The following is an 18,891-nucleotide window of genomic DNA, read 5'->3' as shown; positions in this document are numbered from 1 at the left end:
TGCGTCAGTAAATAGGCTCCTAATGTGCTGGCTTCATCTCCGAGCCAGCCAAGTGTTACAAAAAGACAACAGCAGCTCCCAATCCGTTGGCAGCATCCCTTCACACAAGGAGTTATGTTAGCAGGGATGCAGCCTACATATCAGGAGCTGCTGTCATCTTTTTGTAACCGACTATGCATGTTTGTTATGCATAAGCCTTTCCCTGGTGCCAGCAAGCAACGTGTTGGGCACCAAACATCCAGACAGTAGTACCGAGCGCTTGAAGAGGTCCATCCTTTATATAAAATTCAGAAATGTCTGCATGTTACCTTTAATGCAATTTTAAAAATACACAAAACATTTTTTTTTTTAAAGTATTCAGACCTCTTCACTTATTTTAATTTGGTTATGTTGCAGCCCGATACTACACTTGCTTAAATTCTTTTTCCCCTCATTAATCTACACTCAGTACCCCATCATGACAAAGTGAAAACAGAATTTTAGAAATGTCTGGGAATTAAAAAGAAAAAAACCTGAATCACCACATGTACATAGCATTCCTACCCTTTACTCAGTACTTTGTTGAAGCACCTTGGGCAGTAATTACAGCTTCCAATCTTTTTGGGTATGACACAACAAGCTCTGCACACCTGGATTGGGGGATTTTCCGCATTCTTCTTTGCAAATTCTCTCAAGCTCAGTCAGGTTGGATGGGGACCATCAGTGGACAGCCATTTTTTGGTCCCTCCAGAGATGTTCAATAGGGTTCAAATCAGGGCACTGGCTGAGCCACTCTAGGACATTCATGGAGTTGTCCCTAAGCCACACCTATGTTGTCTTGGCCGTCATGTTGGAAGGTGAACCTTCGGCCCAGTCTGAGGTCCTGAGCGCTGTGGAACCGGTTTTTATTAAGGATATATCTCTGTACTTTGGTCAGGGTTGAGGAAAAGCTGAATGGAGCAGTCTCCCAGTGCCTGCTGTTGAAACCACCACAGCATGATGCTGCTGCTGCCACCACCACCACGCTTCACTGTGGGGATGGTATTGGGCAGGTGATGAGCGGTGCATGGTTTCCTCCAGACACAACATTTAGAATTGAGGCCAAACAGTTCAATCTTGATTTCATCAGACAAAATAATCTTGTTCCTCACAGTCAGAGTTCTCCAGGTGCTTTCATGTGTTTTGCACTGAGGAGAGGCCTCTGTCTAGCAATAAAAGGCCAGATCAGTGGAGGGCTGCAGTGATGGTTGTGCTTCTGGAACTTTGCTCCCATCTCCACACAGGATCTCTGGAGCTCAGCAGAGTGACAATGGGGTTTTTGGTCACCTCTAAAGGCCCTTCTCCCCAGATTGCTCAGTTTGCCTGGGCGACCAGCTCTTGGAAGAGTCCTAGTTGTGCCCAACTTCTTCCATTTGAGAATTATGGAGGCCACTGTGCTCTTGGGAACCTTCCGTGCAGCAGAAATAGGTTTGTAACCTTCCCCAGATCTGTGCTTTGCAATAATCCTGTATCTGAGCTCTGCAGGCAGTTCCTTTGACCTCATGGCTTTTGCTCTGATACAGTATGCATTGTCAGCTGTGAAGCCTTCTATAGAAAGGTGTGCACCTTTCCAAATCATGTCCAGTCAATTTACCATATTTTTCGCTCCATAAGACGCACTTTTTCCCCCCCAAAAGGCAGGCAAAAATGTCTGTGCGTCTTATGGAGTGAATGTGTGAGAGCTGAGGGAATCCCTATCTCCCGACACCCGGGACATGCAGTTTCGGGCGCCGGGCGAGTATTTATTTTTGTACATTAAGCCCTGCTCCTGACAAGCAGAGCTAAATGTATAGTCTGCTCTGTGTGCTCCCTGAGACCGTGGTGCTGTAATCACAGCGCCACCTGTCTCAGCTGTCACTAACTACAGCTGTCACAGAACCCTACCCTCCCTGCGTCCTATGGTCAGGTGCACCTTATGGAGTGCAAAACACGTAATTCACCCCAGGTGGGCTCCAATCAAGGTGTAGAAACATACCAGCGACAATCAAGAGAAATGGGAGGCACCTAAGCTAAATGGCAAGTGTTGCTGCAAAGGGTCTGAATACTTATGTCAATGTGATATTTCAGTTTTTTATTTTTAATAAATTCACAGACATTTCTAAAAGTCGGTCTTCACTTTGTCATTATGGGGTACTGAGTGTAGATTAATGAAAAGAAAAAAAACTATCAGGCTGCAACATAAACTTGAAAAAAGTGAAGGGGGCCTGAATACTTTCTGAATGCACTGTACATACAGTTTCTGCTGTCTTGTGTTTGAAGGTGCAAGCTCCAGCATGGTCATCCTTGCTTTAATACTTCAGTTGTAACTGGTGCACATTCCTTAAGTGCAGGTTAGTTGGTCATATAAAAAGCAGATCTTAACACACAAAAAATAAATAAAATTGTGGGCACCCCCTGCTCTAGAGTTTATATATTTCTCATGCCATAGCTCTTCTATGCCTAGACCGCAAGTGTAAACTAAAAATCCACTTAACTTCACCCTTTACCTTTCTCCACTGGCTGGAATTATTGAGGTTTTCTACTGGCCAGCACCACTTGAAATATTTTTTTTGATCTTTGCATTGTTTTAAGGTGCATGCAAAAAGAGTCCAGTTGAGTCCCCCACTGTAGGATGAGCTGGTGGAAATTTTCAGGGTGCACAGCCCAAACCAATTGTCTTAGCTGATTCCTGCAGCTCTGGATATCTGCAGTAGTGTTCAAAGACCCCTATAGGTGAGGAGCTGTTGAAAAGGTCGTACTCTTCTCTGCCCGTTAAAACACGTTTGCATGACTTCTGATCCAAAGAGACTTTTCCTCTAATGTGGAGGACGTATTCATTTTCTGCTTTCAATCATTGTTTTTCCTTCTGGTGAAGCAAACATTGTTTGAGATAACATTTCCGCGCACAAAGTTACTAGGACACTAGCTTTGTGGCAAGATTATGTACTGTACTGAAAGTGCACAGACACCCGCACTTATGTGCAATTCGGGCGACCATACGGCTGTGTACTCCCATAGAGAAGCACAGGCTGCGGTGTGCAATCACATGCAGCACCTGTCCTTCCCGGTAACGGCCCAATACAGCCCTGCACGCCGCATAGATCTGTACAGGCCGGCTCTTAGTAGTGTGAATGAGGCCTTAAGATGCAAGAGACATTCCCCAACATCACTGGGGTCTTTGTTGAGTTTAAAAGGAGAACTATGCGGTTAGGGCTTTTCCCCATAGTTCTCCTAAGGGTAACGGGCGGACACAAACTAGTATACTCCCGTCACCCAAAGCTCAGTATAGCGCGAGCTACAGCTCGCGGTATACCGAGACGCCGCAGCCGGGACGAATCCCGACATTACTGTCGAGATCCACCCAGCTGCGTGATTGACAGCTGGGTCTGCCTATCTAGAGGCAGAGCCAGCTGTGCCCACCCCGTCCGTTCCGCCAGTCAGCGCTGGAGGATAGGGAAGGGGGGGGAATCTCTGCAGGGACATGTTCGAGAAGTGAGCGACGGTATGTGTTCGCTCACTTCCTGATCTATTGAGCCGACCTGTGACAGTTTCATTGTCGCAGGTCAGCTAGAACTATGAGGCTGAGTGATTTTCACGCGCCTCATAGTTCTCCTTTTAAACAAACATACAGAAAACTTGATACACTCTCCTTATATATATTTTTTTTTTTATTAATAAAAAAACCAAACCAAAAAAACACATACCCTTTTCCTGCAGTCTTCTATCCTTCATAGCAGCTTGTTCCTCTGGCAGCAGCAGGCATTCTACCCGACACCTGTGTAATGATGGGCCCCCTCAGGAGGTATCTAAGGAGGAGGGGGGATCTGGGAACAGCATTGGAGCATGCAGAGGGCAAGTGAAATGGTCTTATTTTTTTATTGGGGTGTTTTAGAGAGAACCTAAAAAAACAAATCCCTAGTCTGAAGCAAACGTGTCTTAGAGTTTGAATCTGATTTGTCATACTAGAAGCAGAGAGGAAGTTACACATCACGTGCTTCACCAAGCACACTTCTGATCAGGTCATAAAGCGATTGTACTATGCAGAGAGTTCTCCAATTAAGGTGAATTAAAGAGACGTCTTGACATCAGCACTGTGTTTGTTACATCATTAGCAATTTATGGATGTGGTTTCACTTGTTGCCTAAAACTTAATTTTATAGCATGTGAAAAAATATCTTAAAACAAAAAAAACAACACTTAACATGGCTCAACATGGCTCTTCAATGCATGCACAATTTCTTAATGTTGGGTCTCTAAAAATAAAACAAACACACTCCAGTAAGTGTCTAACTTCCTAGACTTGACTGACAACATTACAACTACTGCAGTGAAAATCCAAGCAGTGTTGTCAGCCCTGGAAATAGGTGCTTGAATTCAGCATTTGCAGTCCGGAGGCATACTGAGGCCGGAGTGTATACACTGGTGCTACACTAAAAACATTGGCTCAATGTTACTGAGCTCTCTTCCGAGCAGCTGCACCTGTCACACAGGCAGATGCAGGAGGCTGAAAACGTATACTGTGAGTGGGCGGAGACTAATATGGAAATCTGGGAGCCTAGTTCCCCATCAGGTCTGCTCTGCTGCTCTTTAAAGCAACACTAAACTCAGGAGTTAAATGCAGCCAAGCACCCCATATAAAACTGAACCTTAATTGTGCATTGCTCAGCTGCAGATCCTCAAAACTCTAAATTTGTGCCAACACTGTCCTTTCCGGAGGGTGGCTACTTTTGTTGCTCATGGTCCGTGTGTGTGTGTTTTAAAGTAGCCACCACTCCAAGCTCGCTCCTGTAATAGACTGACCAATATAAATTAACTAAATATGGGATTGTAGTCCATCACAGGAGCGAGCATGGAGCGATGGCTACTTTACAACACACACAGGGACCATGGGGAACACAAGTAGCCCCCCTCCAGAAGGACAGCATCAGCACCAATTCAGAGAGGATTTGAGGATCTACAGCTGAGTGATGCACAAATAAGCATACATTTCTGTTACTAGTTAGGGTGCATGAAAGCATTTTTAAGCTTTAAAGTGATATTAAAGGCAACATTTTTCCCTCCCCCCAATGTAAATGTTAGCACTTACCTTAAATGATGTCTCTTATTCTGGTCTTCCTCTTCTTTCCCCATGTTTTCATGTGTCCCTCCAGCGGTGCGACGTCACTCCAATCCAGCGGTGTCTGCATGCGGGTGCACGCGTCCATAGACTTACCTTGCGTCTCTGCTAGCCTCCCGGCCGAGAATCGGAACTGCGCATGAGCCCGCCCCAAGATCCTTTGCGGCCGTACGAGCAGTTCCTGATTCTCGGCGCGGGAGCGAACAGCGATAACGAGGTAAGTTTAAAATGATTCAAACGTTTTTGTTTTTTTTACACTTCTTGCCTATATCTGCTTGCTAGCATTAGATATAAGCAAAAAAAAAAAAACCGGAGGGTTTAGAACCCCTTTAACTGCTGAGTTTAGTCTCACTTTAAACACATAGCAGGCTGATTATTGGCTATGGACTCCACCCATGGCCTGCTGTTAATCAGTAGCAGAGAGGAGCTAATGAGGAACTAGTCCCTCAAGCTTTGCCAAGATGCATGTCAGCCAGCATCTCGGGACCCTTTTGGTTTACATTTAGCTGCTGGCTGTGGAATCTCCTAGTCAGCCGTTGAATTGGGTTGGGGATGCATAACTGGTTGCTAAGACACCAGCATATTTAATGTGGCTATGAATGGGATGTTTTATTATCGGAGAAAGATGGAAACAAATATGTTTATATGGTTGCAACAATTAGGTCACCAGCCCACTGTTGCAATAAAAGTATTCTGAACAAACTGTGCCTCGTTATTCAAACAGTTTTTCGTTCACATTTGCCCACCAAAACATTAAATTGTAGGTTTCTACACCGAATTGTGATTGCCATCAGGGCTCGAGCACCCTTCTCTAAAATCGCTGCGAGGTGTGCCCACAGTTACAATGGCCGCTGGTGCTCTGTCCCCATCTTCTCCATCACAATCAGCACTCTGCAGCCACATTCACTTCCGCTGCGAGTGCCAAGTTAGTAGTGCTGAGCGCCGACTTGCAGCACAGCGTTCAGCCGCGGTTTGCCAACTCAGTACTCGCAGCAGCTGAGCAACTAAACGCACCTCAGTACATACATGACACACTCTGAGCAGTCACATTTCTGTATGCCAGATCAGAGTTGGTCTGCCAGTTTTCTAAACTGTAAAAGGGCCCACAATTTGTCTGTGAAACGGTTACAGCCATAACCGCTTCTTAAAGCGGCCCAATGAAGAACTGCCTCAAACTATCGCATGTGTCTGTAAAGCTACAGAAACTGGTGACAGGGCTTCCTTGAACCACCACAAAAGTGGTGCCAAGCCTTTACTGAATTCCGCCCAATGTGATTTCCACCACTGTAGGCCCTATGGCATTAGGCTCAGATTGTCTAGCTTTTTTGAGACTTAACATTTGCAGATGGCATATACATAACTAGGCCCAATGGGATGCAAGAATGGCTGCTGTCAATATGCAACAGGATTCAATAAACTTAGTGAAAGCACCTGGACTATATCTGGGTTTAGAAAGTCCATAGTCATAGTCCAGTTTCTATGATGGAGAAACGTTGGACTGATTTTATAAAACGCTTTTCAGAGGGGCAAAAAAAGAGCAACTGATCGTTATAAGGCCCTTCAGGTTTTCCATTGTTGGAGCAAAAGTACAAAGTAAGGTATACAAGATGTACGCTTCTACCAGAATACCACAATTACTTCTGTGATCAGCTTGGTAAAGCTATGCAGCTCTCTAGCATTCGCGTTCTGTGTGATGCACAAGACAGCCAAGTCTGCAGGCTTGTTTACCAAATAAACCCGTGCATAATACTGTATTGACTGTCATAGCGGTCACATAACCTGGGAGCAGAGTATCTTCCAATCCCTAGGGTTAGAGCAATCACTGCTGCAGGCTCTGTGTGCACAGCACAAGTTCAGTTCAATGCCACTAACTGCTGCTGATTTTTTACATTTCTACGGGTGAGGGAGGTGCATCCTGGAAGACTTAACTGGGCAGATGAGAGCTAAAGCAATTACCTGGAATATGTTCTTAGCCCTAATAAATCTGACCAAAAGACTGAACAGCTGCAACATTACTTAGGCTGCATTTACATGTGTGGCATTTTTTTTTTTTAATGGACCGCCAACGTGCACAGGACCATTTTTGTGCCATGCTTTTAGGGCTGCAACCAACTAAATCGATTAACTGATAGTCGATAATGAGAATAGTTGGCAACTATTATCATATCGATTAGTTGGTTAAATCCCCTAGTTCTCTCCTCCACACTGGGAGGCGGGCACAGCAAGCAGTGGGCTATTGCACCAGCCCACTACGTGCTGTATTTACATTCAGCTGTTATCTGCGGAATCTTGCCACTACCTGGCTGAAGCTATTCAAGCGCCATGTGCTTACAATACAATTAACAACAAGTAATTTTTGGTTTCAGCCTGACAAATTCTGCTGCGGAGGGGTGTTGTGGTGCCATTCATTTTTAATGGCACTACAAATGTGGCTCCCACCCAGAATGTGATCGCCCGCACTGGAGCACTGCAAGGTACAGCAATGCCATGCGTTCCAGTGCAATTTCAAAAAATTAAGCATGCAGTTTTATTCAGAAGTTAAATGTTTGTTAACACTGCACTTGTGTATTTTATTTTAAATTAAGGATGATTTACATTTTATCGGATTAAAAGAAAATAAAAATCTGCCAAGTAATCTATTATGAAAATAAACATTAGTTGCAGCCCTACATGTGTTGTGGTGCACTACAATGCAGGTTGACGGTCTTCATGTGTTAGGATGCCATTCAAAATGAATTGCACCACAACACTTGTATCACATGTATCCATAACACAACTTGTGAGCCTGGCCTGTGTAACACTGTTCGGATAAAGGATTTCTTTTGAACAGATCTCCCGTGCATCCCTCCGTATGTTGTGGTTCCTCTCAATGACTGTCTTTACGAAACTTCAGTAACGTCATGGAGTGCAGTAAGGAAAGCAGCAGATCAGACTCCTGATGTGTGAACCAGAAGAAACGTCAGCAAAGGATTTCTCTTGAACAGAGGGCACTGCATGGGCAGTGGCATTGGTCAGTTTTCACCTCCTTTACAGGTATGTTTTTACTAGCATAATGACTCAATGACTGTCACTTTAAATTCATTAAAAGGAGAACTATGGGGTTAGGGCTTTTCCCCATAGTTCTCCTAAGGGTAACGGGAGGACATAAACCAGCGTCCTCCAAAGCTCAGTATACCACGAGCTACAGCTCGCAGTATACTGAGACGCCGCAGCTGAAACGGATCCCGACAATTATGTTTGGATCCGCCCAGCTGCGTGAGTGACAGCTGGCTCTATCTAGAGGCAGAGCCAACTGTACCCGCCCCGTCCGTTCCGCCAGTCAGCGCTGGAGGATCGGAGCGGGGAATCCAGTCCTTCCCATCACGGTTCTCTGCCGTGACAGGATCGAGAGGTGAGCGAACCCGGTATGTGTTCGCTCACTTCCCGATCTACTGAGCCGACCTGTGACAGTCTCATTGTCACAGGTCGGCTAGAACTATGAGGATAAGTGAAAAACACTCACCTCATAGTTCTACTTTAAAGCTGAACTCCAGCATTTTTGCCTTCAGTATTGTACAGGCTCCTGAAATAGCTTACTCCGTTTTCACTGCACACTGTAATCTTCGCACAGTGTGCATTAGAACTTGCAGCAAGTCGCATAGAGCTTGCCTCATTTCCTGGCTGGAGCACATCTAGCATCAACCTTACTGTCCCTGGCCCATCCCTTCAGTTACTGGATTTCAGTACTTTTTCAATCGGTGGCTCAGCATCACATGTGGGCAATACCACAGCTTTCTGTTTTCAGGAAGCCATGTTCAGCACCCTGCCGGCCCCTCCCATTAGCCATGATCTGCCTGCACTGCAAAGAGAAGGACAAATACTTAGTGATGTCACTGGGTCTAAGATAAGGTATGGCATTAAAAAAGAAAGTTTTTTTTGTTTATAAAAAAACCCATTAGCAGGTTGTTGAAGGGGGAAGATGAGAAACCAGGGAAGGCAAAACATAACCAGAATAAACTTTAACCTTCCTGTTCACTGTAGTATGAGATTGTGTGTCATCTGCACTGGCTAGAACTGTGACCACTTTTTTGGGACCTAAAGCAATGAGATAAATACCATTTGGGTCCCATCCAAAGACTCTAAAAACATTTTTTATGGTTGAGCACTTTTGTTTTTAAACCCTGGACTGGCATATCAATCATACTGTATGAGCAAATGTGGGCAAGGTTTGGGATATCCAAACACTGCTAAAGGAGTGTTTTTGCATGCAGAATGTACAGGAGGTGTGCTGGAGAGTACAATGTCAGATGGGTATGTACAGCAAAGAAATATGGAAGACGGTACATGCAGTAGGCTTTGAGGGTGGACCGTACATGTAGGAGAGGTGTGGCGGAGGGTAGGATGGTGGACATGACATTTAGGAGAGGAGCGTCAGGGCAAGATGGCAGAAAGTACACATAGGAAAGAAGAATATGGTGGCGTACAATATTATTACATAGTATTTATATAGCGCCAACAGTTTGCGCAGCGCTTTACAATATAAGGAAGACATCACAATACAATTCAAGACAAGATGGTAAGGAGGGCCCTGCCCATAAGGGCTTACAATCTAAAAGGAGGGGGAGGAGAAGAGTGGCAGAGGTAAGATGGCAGACAGCACATGTAGGAGATGAGTGGTGGAGGGTATAATGCCAGATAATACATGTGGAAGAGGAGTGGCAGATGGTACCTTGTGGACAGCATGTGCAGGAGAGGTGTGCCAACAGGTATGATAGCAGACTGTGTGCAGGAGAGAAGGCTATGGTGGCTAGTTGTGCATTGGTGGAGGCTCCAGACTCTGGAGCCAAAGATGAGCTGGGGGGGCCACTGTAACGCAATGACAGGGGCGGTAAGCAACACCTGAGCACCAGTCTTCTATAACTGGAATGGGAAAGACATATTTAATTAGGACTCATCATTTGTGCTCTACCCAAGCTTATACATACAATTCTTGATGTGCATTGCATGACATTTCAAATCACCAAATGAGAAAAAAAAAACGTATTCAAAATAAACTTAAGAGGAACTGAATCAATTTAAATGAGAACTCTCAAACAATTTGGAAATACATACACATAGCTTGGGTGTACTGTAAACTACTGGCAAAATTAAAAAAGTTCTGGTCTTGGGTTTATTTTACTCCAATGCTACAGTTTGGGAAAGAATGAATTAATGACTTGTTTACAGAGACTGCGTAGGTGCAAAGGGCATGCAAAACACTGAGTGTAAACACAAGAAAAGCCAATCAAAGGTCACCCATCAGAAATGCGAGGCAGAATCATCAGCTACCCACTTACATTACACCTAGGCTGCTTTTTTCTAAGAAAGCAGTGGTATTTTTTTCCCCTTTAAACCAAAGTGCTTTCAGTTTGTAATATCGGCTGTGGGTCCCACCCTGCAGCAGGAAATGAACTAAACACCAAATACCAATTCCCCATACACCGTGACATTGCTTCCTGTTTCTAAGTAAAAGAAAGCACGTGCACTGCAGCAATGTTTTCCAAACCACTCCAATGTCATGTTTTCCACTATACCAGGTTAACTCTGCGAGGATCAGCTTGATGTAATCAAATCAATGCATGCTAAACAAGGAAAAGAAAACCTCAGCTGTTTAGCTGTGCATGTACATGGGGCAGCCATATTTGCACACAACATGCAGTGCTACACAATGGTTGCACTGTTTTGATCCTGTTCACAACGCAAGTCTATGTTCTGCAAACACCATAAATACAATGATCTCCCCTACACTGCGGATATCTAGTATCAACTGTTTTTACATCTGAGCTCTGGCCAGTAAATTTAATACATGGGTGTAAAGGTGTTTTCTAACCGTCCTCTGTAACTGAAGGTAACATTTGTTTGTGCTTAAAGAGAACAAAAATTTAATATACACCGATCAGCCAAAACTATATGACAGAGAGGTGAAGTGAATAACTGATTAGCTCATTACGATGGCTCCTGGAAGTGTGTGTGTGTGTGAGGGGGGGGGAGGGACACATTAGGTAGCAAGTCGCTGAAGCTGAGGTGTTGGAAGCAGAAAAAAAAAGTGCAAGTGTAAGGATTTGAGCAACCTGACAAGGGCCAAACTGACGGTTAGATGACTGGGTCAGAGCAACTCCAAAACTGCAGCTCTTGTGGATGTTCCTAGTCTGCAGTGGTCAGGACCTAACAAAAGTGGTCCAAGGAAGGAAAACTGGTGACAGGGTCATGGGCAGCCAAGGCTCTTTGATGCACGAAGGCTGGCCTATGTAGTCCAAACCAATAGAAGAGTAGGTCTGCAGCGAACAATGACTTCATAATCCTTCAGCGGATAATTTTTACCATAAAAATCACATAACGAAAAAAAAAAACAACCCATCCTTAATATAAAATACGCAACGATACCCGACATGTGCAGCGCAATCGTCAGTTTTCTATGTAGGTGCACCTGACTTGTGTTTCCATTAGTACACGCACGTTTGCAGAGTTGGGGGGACTTTTTACATTTCCCCCCCATTGTTATCACATGGGGGGCGGCTCACAAGCCCCCTCTGATGGCACATTGGAGGTGACCGGTTCTCTTTAAGGTGACCCCTAGTATCCGCTTTCCACTTCACTCGATTCAGCTGCTGAATGTCATCAGAGCAGGCAGTGGCTTGGAGCAATATCCCGCCTGTTATTGGATATTTTAAATTGAAATAGCCAATAGCAGGCTGGCTACTGCACCCACCCAATGCCAATCGGCAGAAGAGGGAACTCGAGGAAAAAGTTCTCCATCAGGTCCTCCTCTGCTGTTTGACAGCAGGCAGGTGCGATAGCCAGCCTGCTATTGCAATTTAATATATCCAATAGCAGGCTGGCTCTGGTTTCCAGCCGCTGATGGGAGACTTGACACCAGTGTTCCATCAATCTCTCGGATTGGAGTCCAAGGGATTGATAGAACACCGGCAGAAAAAGGGGGCACGGGGAAGCCAAGAAGGGAAAAGGGGAGGCAGCGGAGGAGGAAGGGGGTGGGCAGCGGAAGAGGAACGGAGATTGCAGAGTCACAGTTGTCTCTGCTCCCCACTGGTGCCAGCTGCAGTGGCCTGTGTCCCCGCTGCCTCTGCCGATACTAAAGACATTGTTGCTGACCAAGTACACCTTCATGAAAATGCTACTCCCTGATGGCAGTGGCCTCTTTCAGCAGGATAATGCACCTTGTCACACTGCAAAGATGGTTCAAGAATGGTTTGAGGAAGAAAGTGTTCAAGGTGTTGATATGTCAAGAAATTCTCCAGAACTCAATCCAAATCGAGCATCTGTGGGATGTGCTAGAAAAAAAGTCCAATCCATCTTGCAACTTAAAGAATCTGCTCTGAGCATTCTGTAAAATGCTCCCTTCGATGCCTGCACTCACAAGCCCAATTAAGTAGACACACGTCACTTTATAAGATAAGCCTATTAAGGACTACACTGAACCCCTCAGGGTTCAGCATGGTGTTGCAGCATAAATAAAGGTTGGGCAGAGCAGGTCGGGAAGTGTAGTAGCCCATCCTGTTCTGGGTTTAAAGTGTTGTAAATCTAGATTACCCATTTGTTCACCACTACTGTACAAAGTGGTTATACTAGCAGTGCTCTTCCTGTAAGCTTGAACAAGTCTGGTTATTATCTGACCTCTATCATTAAAGCGTTTTAACTAGCACAACTACCAGCAGAAACACGCATACAAACCAACCCCTAGATCTCTCCCATGGCAGGTGCACTTTAAAGTGATTTAAATTTAACGTTACTAAACAGCCAATCCAGCACTCACGGCTTCCAAAATGACTTCACATGTCCCTGAAACATTTCTCCATGAGATTAGTCATTAATGGAAGGACTGGATTACCTGCACAAATTATAGCCAGAATCTTACTGTGGAATGGTACATGGTGCACCACTTCATATTTATAAAGCCCTACTACAGCCAAATGTGTTCCTTACTGCCAAATAAAGCGAGGAAGGGTTCGAGACGGTGTATTAACTTTTCAATTCATGGAGCACTGGAACATGTCCCCTCCATTTTTATCCCCACAACAGAGCTAGAAATAAGGGAACAATGGACAGTAAGCCATCAGCAAAACAAGCCTTGTCACTGTTCACACCAGAGCACCGCGGTGACACACTTTCACTGGATTTGTTTCCCCCATGTTTGGCATGCATACCCATTGTCCTCAATGGGTCCCCGGAAAAAATTCGGGAAAGTAGTAGATCGCGACTTATGCAACCTGCGTTCTTTCCCAATGCGCAGGAAAAATAGTGTTCACTCAGTTGCGTTTGGGGTCCCATTAACTAGTAATGGCACCAGAAGCACATTCTGCATGTGAACGTTTCATGAACGCACAGCAAACCGCACACATTTGTGTGTGTTTGATGCACGCTCACGAGAAGCCCATACGTGAAGGGCGACTAACAGAAGAGGAGATTCTCAGTATTTAATGGTGCTGTGTAGTGAAGTTTGACATGTAGACCAGGGAAGTGTGTGTGTGTGTGTGTGTGTGTGTGTGTGTATTTTTTTCAACCGCACAACATTGCAGTACCGAGTTCCAGTGCGGGCGATCACACTGTGGGCGGGAGGCGTGTTTGGGGTGCCATTGAAATGAATGGCACTGCAATGCACCTCCCGCAACAATTTGTCAGGCTGAAACTCAGGTGACTATCCCACATTTTACAATTTTTAAAAAAAATAATTGTATTGGAAGCACATGACACCTGAAAAACTTTAGCCAGGGAATGACAGCTGCCAGTGGCAAGATTCTGCAGACAGCAGCTGAAGGTAAATACAGCAGGTAATGGGGCTGGTGCAGTCGCCAGTCTGCTTTTGGCCATTTCAAATCGCAATAACAGACTGCCCACTGCTTGATGTGCCCTCCTCCCAGCATGGAGGAGAGAGCTAGGGGATCCAACCAACTAATCGATAGAGAATAGTTGACAACTATTCATTATCAATTAGTTAGTTGCAACTATAGGCTGCAACCCCTCTCCCCCACTTGCGATTTGGTTCCACAAACTACATCCCTATTGCGCCCTGCAGAGCTGTAGTGACACCGCAACATGTGGGTGGAACCACAGAGTGGGGGGAATCAAAACGAGCAGAGAAAATCTGGAGAGGTTGCCCGGGACAACCAATCAGCATCTCTTCAGTTTGCTCAGGTAAGATTTGAAAATGAGAGGCGGCAATGCAAATCTGCTCCAGTTTTGATACATTCCCCCCAGTGTGTTTAGGGAGAGGCAGGCATCACACCAGAAGTGCAGTACCAGTACAGCTCTGCAAGAAAGCAAAGCAAAGGCCAGAAAGAAGGCCAGCAGAACTGGTAAGTATCAGTATCATTACATGCATGTAAACCCCAACAATACATTTCTTTCATTTGTTCCCTTTTGGTCTTTTAAATACACCATTGAAATTATTTTATACATCTGTTCAGGAAGTACAAACAAAACATGACCAATAAACCCAACAGAAATCCTGTAAGTTGATAACAGTAAGCAAAGGCAGAGAGCACAGAAAGTCATCAGTTACCATTGTTTACAGCTCTGTGTTGACTGCAAAACACCAAATCCAAGCACTGGTGAACGTCAATATACGCACATCTTGTTTTGGAGGTTTTGATTTATTTGCAGTTTATTTGTTGGCGAGATTTGTACAATCCCATGGCAGAAGAAAATCTTATTGCTATACTTTTAGGCTGGGTTCACACCTAGGCGTATCGAATATGCGTGTTTTTCGCACGTTTCGTGTCGCGCGATTCGCGGTAAAAAACCGCGCGACAGTCGCGCGTTTCTGAGGGCTACTTAGCTGTATCCCAATGGAAACGCGTGACAAAAACGCTCCAAAGAAGCTCCTGTACTTCTTTGGGCGTAGGGCGTTTTGTAGCGCATTCATACGGCCTGTAATACGCCCAGGTGTGAACCATACCAATAGGAAATAATGGGATTTCGGTGTTTGAGCGTTTTGCAGAGCGTTTGAACGCGCTACTAAACGCCCAAGTGTGAACCGGGCCTTAGTGATCTAGGAGACCGTACTATCACCACACTAGCCTCGTCTTATTGTGACATATGCTTTGATATCATGATGTATTTTAATACAAATACTCAAATGCCATATTTGAGTGTTATACTAGGGGCCTTTATTTTTCGCAAAGGAAACCGAATACCACCATCTCCATCTTGCACAGATTTTTTTCAATTTTTTCAATATTGCAAAGTAGGGCTGCACCAATACTTTGAGCACCAGTGCTGATACTTGGCATTTTCATGAGAACTATCAGGGTTGCAGCAGGGACCTGGCTCTGGTGCTCCACCACTCTCCTGAAATCATTAGTCTGTATTGTTTTAGAAAAACTGTCACATGACAATAAACAAAAATGTATCAGTACTTGTACTCGCAAAACTGGTATTGGTGCATCACTTTATATTTATAAAACCAAAATCATACATTAAAACAGAGATGTACAAATCCCAGGAGCCCCGTGTGCTCCTTACAAATGACAGCTGCCTCCTAACTTTAGAATTTTTCTCTAGTCTAGTCTTGGAGCTGGAAAAGTATCGGTACATGTACCTGTACCAAGTACTGTACTTGGTATCGGTGCATCCCTATTGCATAACATATCTTAAAAAGGAGAACGGGAATACAAATGGGCAGCCATGTCCGGTGCTGGACATTCTCCATCAGTGAGACACGCTGCTCGTCTGTCCGCAGCTTGGAGAAAGTGCACAGGGGAAATGGTCTACACCTAGAAAGGCTGTCCCCAGCATCCCATACGCTGTACTATTTTTTCTAATAATGTAAAGCTATCCCTTTAAAGAGACCCTGTCAAAAGCATACATAGGATATGAAACATTGGCACAAGCTGCAAAGCAGCTCTGCCTCAAACAATGATGTCCAGCACAAAGGCAAACATGCCCACTTGTATTCACATTCTCTTGTTATTTCAAGAAAAAGCTGGAGCTGTGAAAGGGTGGAGATGATCTTAAAGTGTATGTAAACCCCGTCAATGAGCTTATCTTATTTGCTTCCATTTGTTCTGCTAAATAAAACATTGAAAGCATTTTGTGATTGTATCTGCTCAGTAAAAATAAATGCATAACAAACGATGTTGATAATGCCAGAAAACTGATAACTCTGTGTGCACAAGGAGGTGTTGTGAAGATTGGAGAGATAAGAAAGCTGTACCCTTTGTAACCCATCAGAAGTCAGGCAAGGCTGAAACCATGTGCTTAGGATTTAGGACAGACTGTTGTAGACACTTATAGGAATTACGGCATCTGTTTGCATGACAAATATTGCAACTAGTATTTCAGTCAACGACAGATTTTATTTACCCATCAGAAACAGGTACAAGAAACGGTCGCCATGAATGCAAGGCGGGAGTGTCCATAATGGATTTTTTTCCGGCTCAGAGTTGCTGAGCTCTCTGCCTGACCACTGTGTCAGTCACAGACAGGTTCAGTGGCTGTGGAGTTTTGCAGTGGGTGGATGTAGCCTGATGGGGACTCAGACTAGTCCTCATCAGAGGCACCTTACTTGTGATTTGACAGCAGACAGCAACAGGAGGGGTTCCATAATTACTGGCAGATAAGGAATCCCCCCCACTGTTCCCAGTCAATCATGAGAGGTGGACCCCGATGGGGAACTAGTCTGAGTTCCCCATCAGGCTGCGTCCACTACCTTTCAGCCACATTTAAATTTGCTGTGGAATGTGCAGACTACAGGCTCCTAGCAACCAATGATGCCCTACCCAGATGCTAGCCATAAGAGTCACTGGCCAATAGCCAAATGTAAACAAATGAGTGGGGGATGCTAGCTGACACCATTTCCCAAGTATGGCAATGCCCATATTTGGGCAACAATGTCAGCCAGCATCCCCATTCCTTTGTTTACATTCAGCTGCTGGCTGGGGAATCTCCAAGCTGGCAGCTGAAGGGGCAAGGGATGAGTCAATGGTTGCTAGGACACCAGTGTCCCAACAATCAATGAGCCCTCAACAGAAAGCTGCCACATTCATGTCATCTTCCAAGCACATACATGCCCCACACCGAGCACTGGCATCTCTGTACAGCAGTTCAGATTTTGCCTCAATTAGCTCCAGCTTCTGGCGGTAATTCTTTTTGAATCTGTTGCAGCCATAGTGACAGGTACTTAAAGTGGCGTAGGCGTAAGCCGTAGAAAGACTTTCATGAATTAGGTGCAGGTGGTTTTAAAACATACATCCAGGATGTCATAGCACTTCCTCAAACTCAACCTTTCCAAAACTGAGCTTATAATTTTTCCTCCTGTGACCCCTCCTCTGACTTTTCCCCAGCACATTGATCAACTCCTCCCCCCATGACAGGGTGCTCGGTGTAATCCTCAATTCTGACCTCTTTCAGCCCCACATGCAGGCACTATCCAAAGCTTGCCGACTCAACCACTGCAACATTTCCAAAATTTGACCCTTTTAACAAATACCACAAAGTTTTGTAATTCACTCCCTTATACTCTCTCGCCATGACTATTGTAACTTCCTCCTGTTGACCTACCACTAGAAAGTAGTGAAGCACCTATACCAGTATCAGTGCCTATACTGAGCATTTGCACAAGTACTGGTGCAAATGCTCCGATACCAAAAACTGATGCCAGTGCTTTAAGTATGCAAATTGAAGTGGCTGCCATAGGTCCCGTGCTTGTTGGGGACCTCATGGCAGCCTTCTTGGGAACCACCCAGCCCTGATTACAGTGATCCCGCTGGCCCACACATCCACCTCCTGAGACCCTCCACCCAAGGCATCAGGCCAGCACCCTGGAGCAGAGCAGCCTCTCTGCCAACCTCTCCACTTGGCCAACAAATACATTTCAAAATACTACAAATCTACAAAACTGCCCCCAAACATCACCAACCTCATTTTTGAAGCGCCACCCAGTCCTCTCAAGACCTCCTGCTCACCAGGTCCCCCCTCACCTCCTCCTATGTTCGCCTCCAGGACTTCTCCAGAGACTCTCCCACCCTCTGGAACTACCTACACCAATCTGTCCGCTTATCTCCTACTCTGTCCACCTTCAGGCGATTCTTGAAAACTCACTTTGGGGAAACCTATCCTACCGCGACATAACTGTCCTTTTACTTCTTCCATTAGCTCATCACACACACAATTACCTTTTCTACCACCATCCTCCTACCAGATTGTAAGCCTTCACAAGCAGGCTCTCGTCACCCTCTTGTTTTGATATGGTAACTGTACTGTCTCCCTCCATATCGCAGAGCGCTGCACTAACTGTTGGCGCTATAAAAATCCTGTATCATTTTTTTAATTCCCCTAAATGGGTCGTTAGCTCAAATAGGAAAGTAGGACGACACCAACAGGGCTATTCACAAAAGAGTGACGTTTGGAGAATGAACAATTTAGGACAACATGGCTGATTTGGACAAAATTTGCCAATTCAGCTCACTTTCCAGTTCAGCTATGTTGTCCTCAATGGTTCACTTCTCCTGCCTTCTCCAGACCCACCCTTTTGTGAATAGCTCTGTATATATATTTCTTGTACGTAGTTATTTTTCTGTACTTGTGTGTTTAAATGGATAAAACAAGGGAAATACTAGAATTTCTTTTACTATTTTGCCTTGACATCCTTTTAAATGTTAAGACTTCTTTTTGCAGGGAGCACGTGAATTTATTCTCAGATAGTTAGCGACAGGGTCACTTTATGGGAATCAATCTGCTAAGGGGACAGGTAAATTGTTGCTTATAAAAAAGCCATCAAAAAAAAAAAAAAAAAAAAATACCTT

General features: G+C 44.8%; 1 protein-coding gene and 1 long non-coding RNA gene across 2 annotated transcripts in view; one reads left to right on the top strand and one right to left on the bottom strand.

The window, feature by feature from the left end:
- LOC108786059 overlaps nucleotides 1–9,038 on the top strand; it is a 13,464-nt gene extending 4,426 nt beyond the window's left edge. The window contains exons 2-3 of the long non-coding RNA XR_001941173.1: nucleotides 2,349–2,352; nucleotides 9,019–9,038. This is a non-coding gene — a long non-coding RNA (uncharacterized LOC108786059). The remainder of the gene's footprint in view (nucleotides 1–2,348; nucleotides 2,353–9,018) is intronic.
- UBALD2 (UBA like domain containing 2) overlaps nucleotides 1–18,891 on the bottom strand; it is a 31,599-nt gene that overhangs the window by 4,174 nt on the left and 8,534 nt on the right. The window lies entirely within an intron of this gene.

This window comes from Nanorana parkeri, unplaced genomic scaffold (assembly GCF_000935625.1).
Source record: "Nanorana parkeri isolate BGI_ZX_2015 unplaced genomic scaffold, ASM93562v1 scaffold190, whole genome shotgun sequence".
NCBI classification, from domain to species: Eukaryota; Metazoa; Chordata; class Amphibia; order Anura; family Dicroglossidae; genus Nanorana; species Nanorana parkeri.
This window is presented reverse-complemented; position numbering and strand designations above follow the sequence as displayed.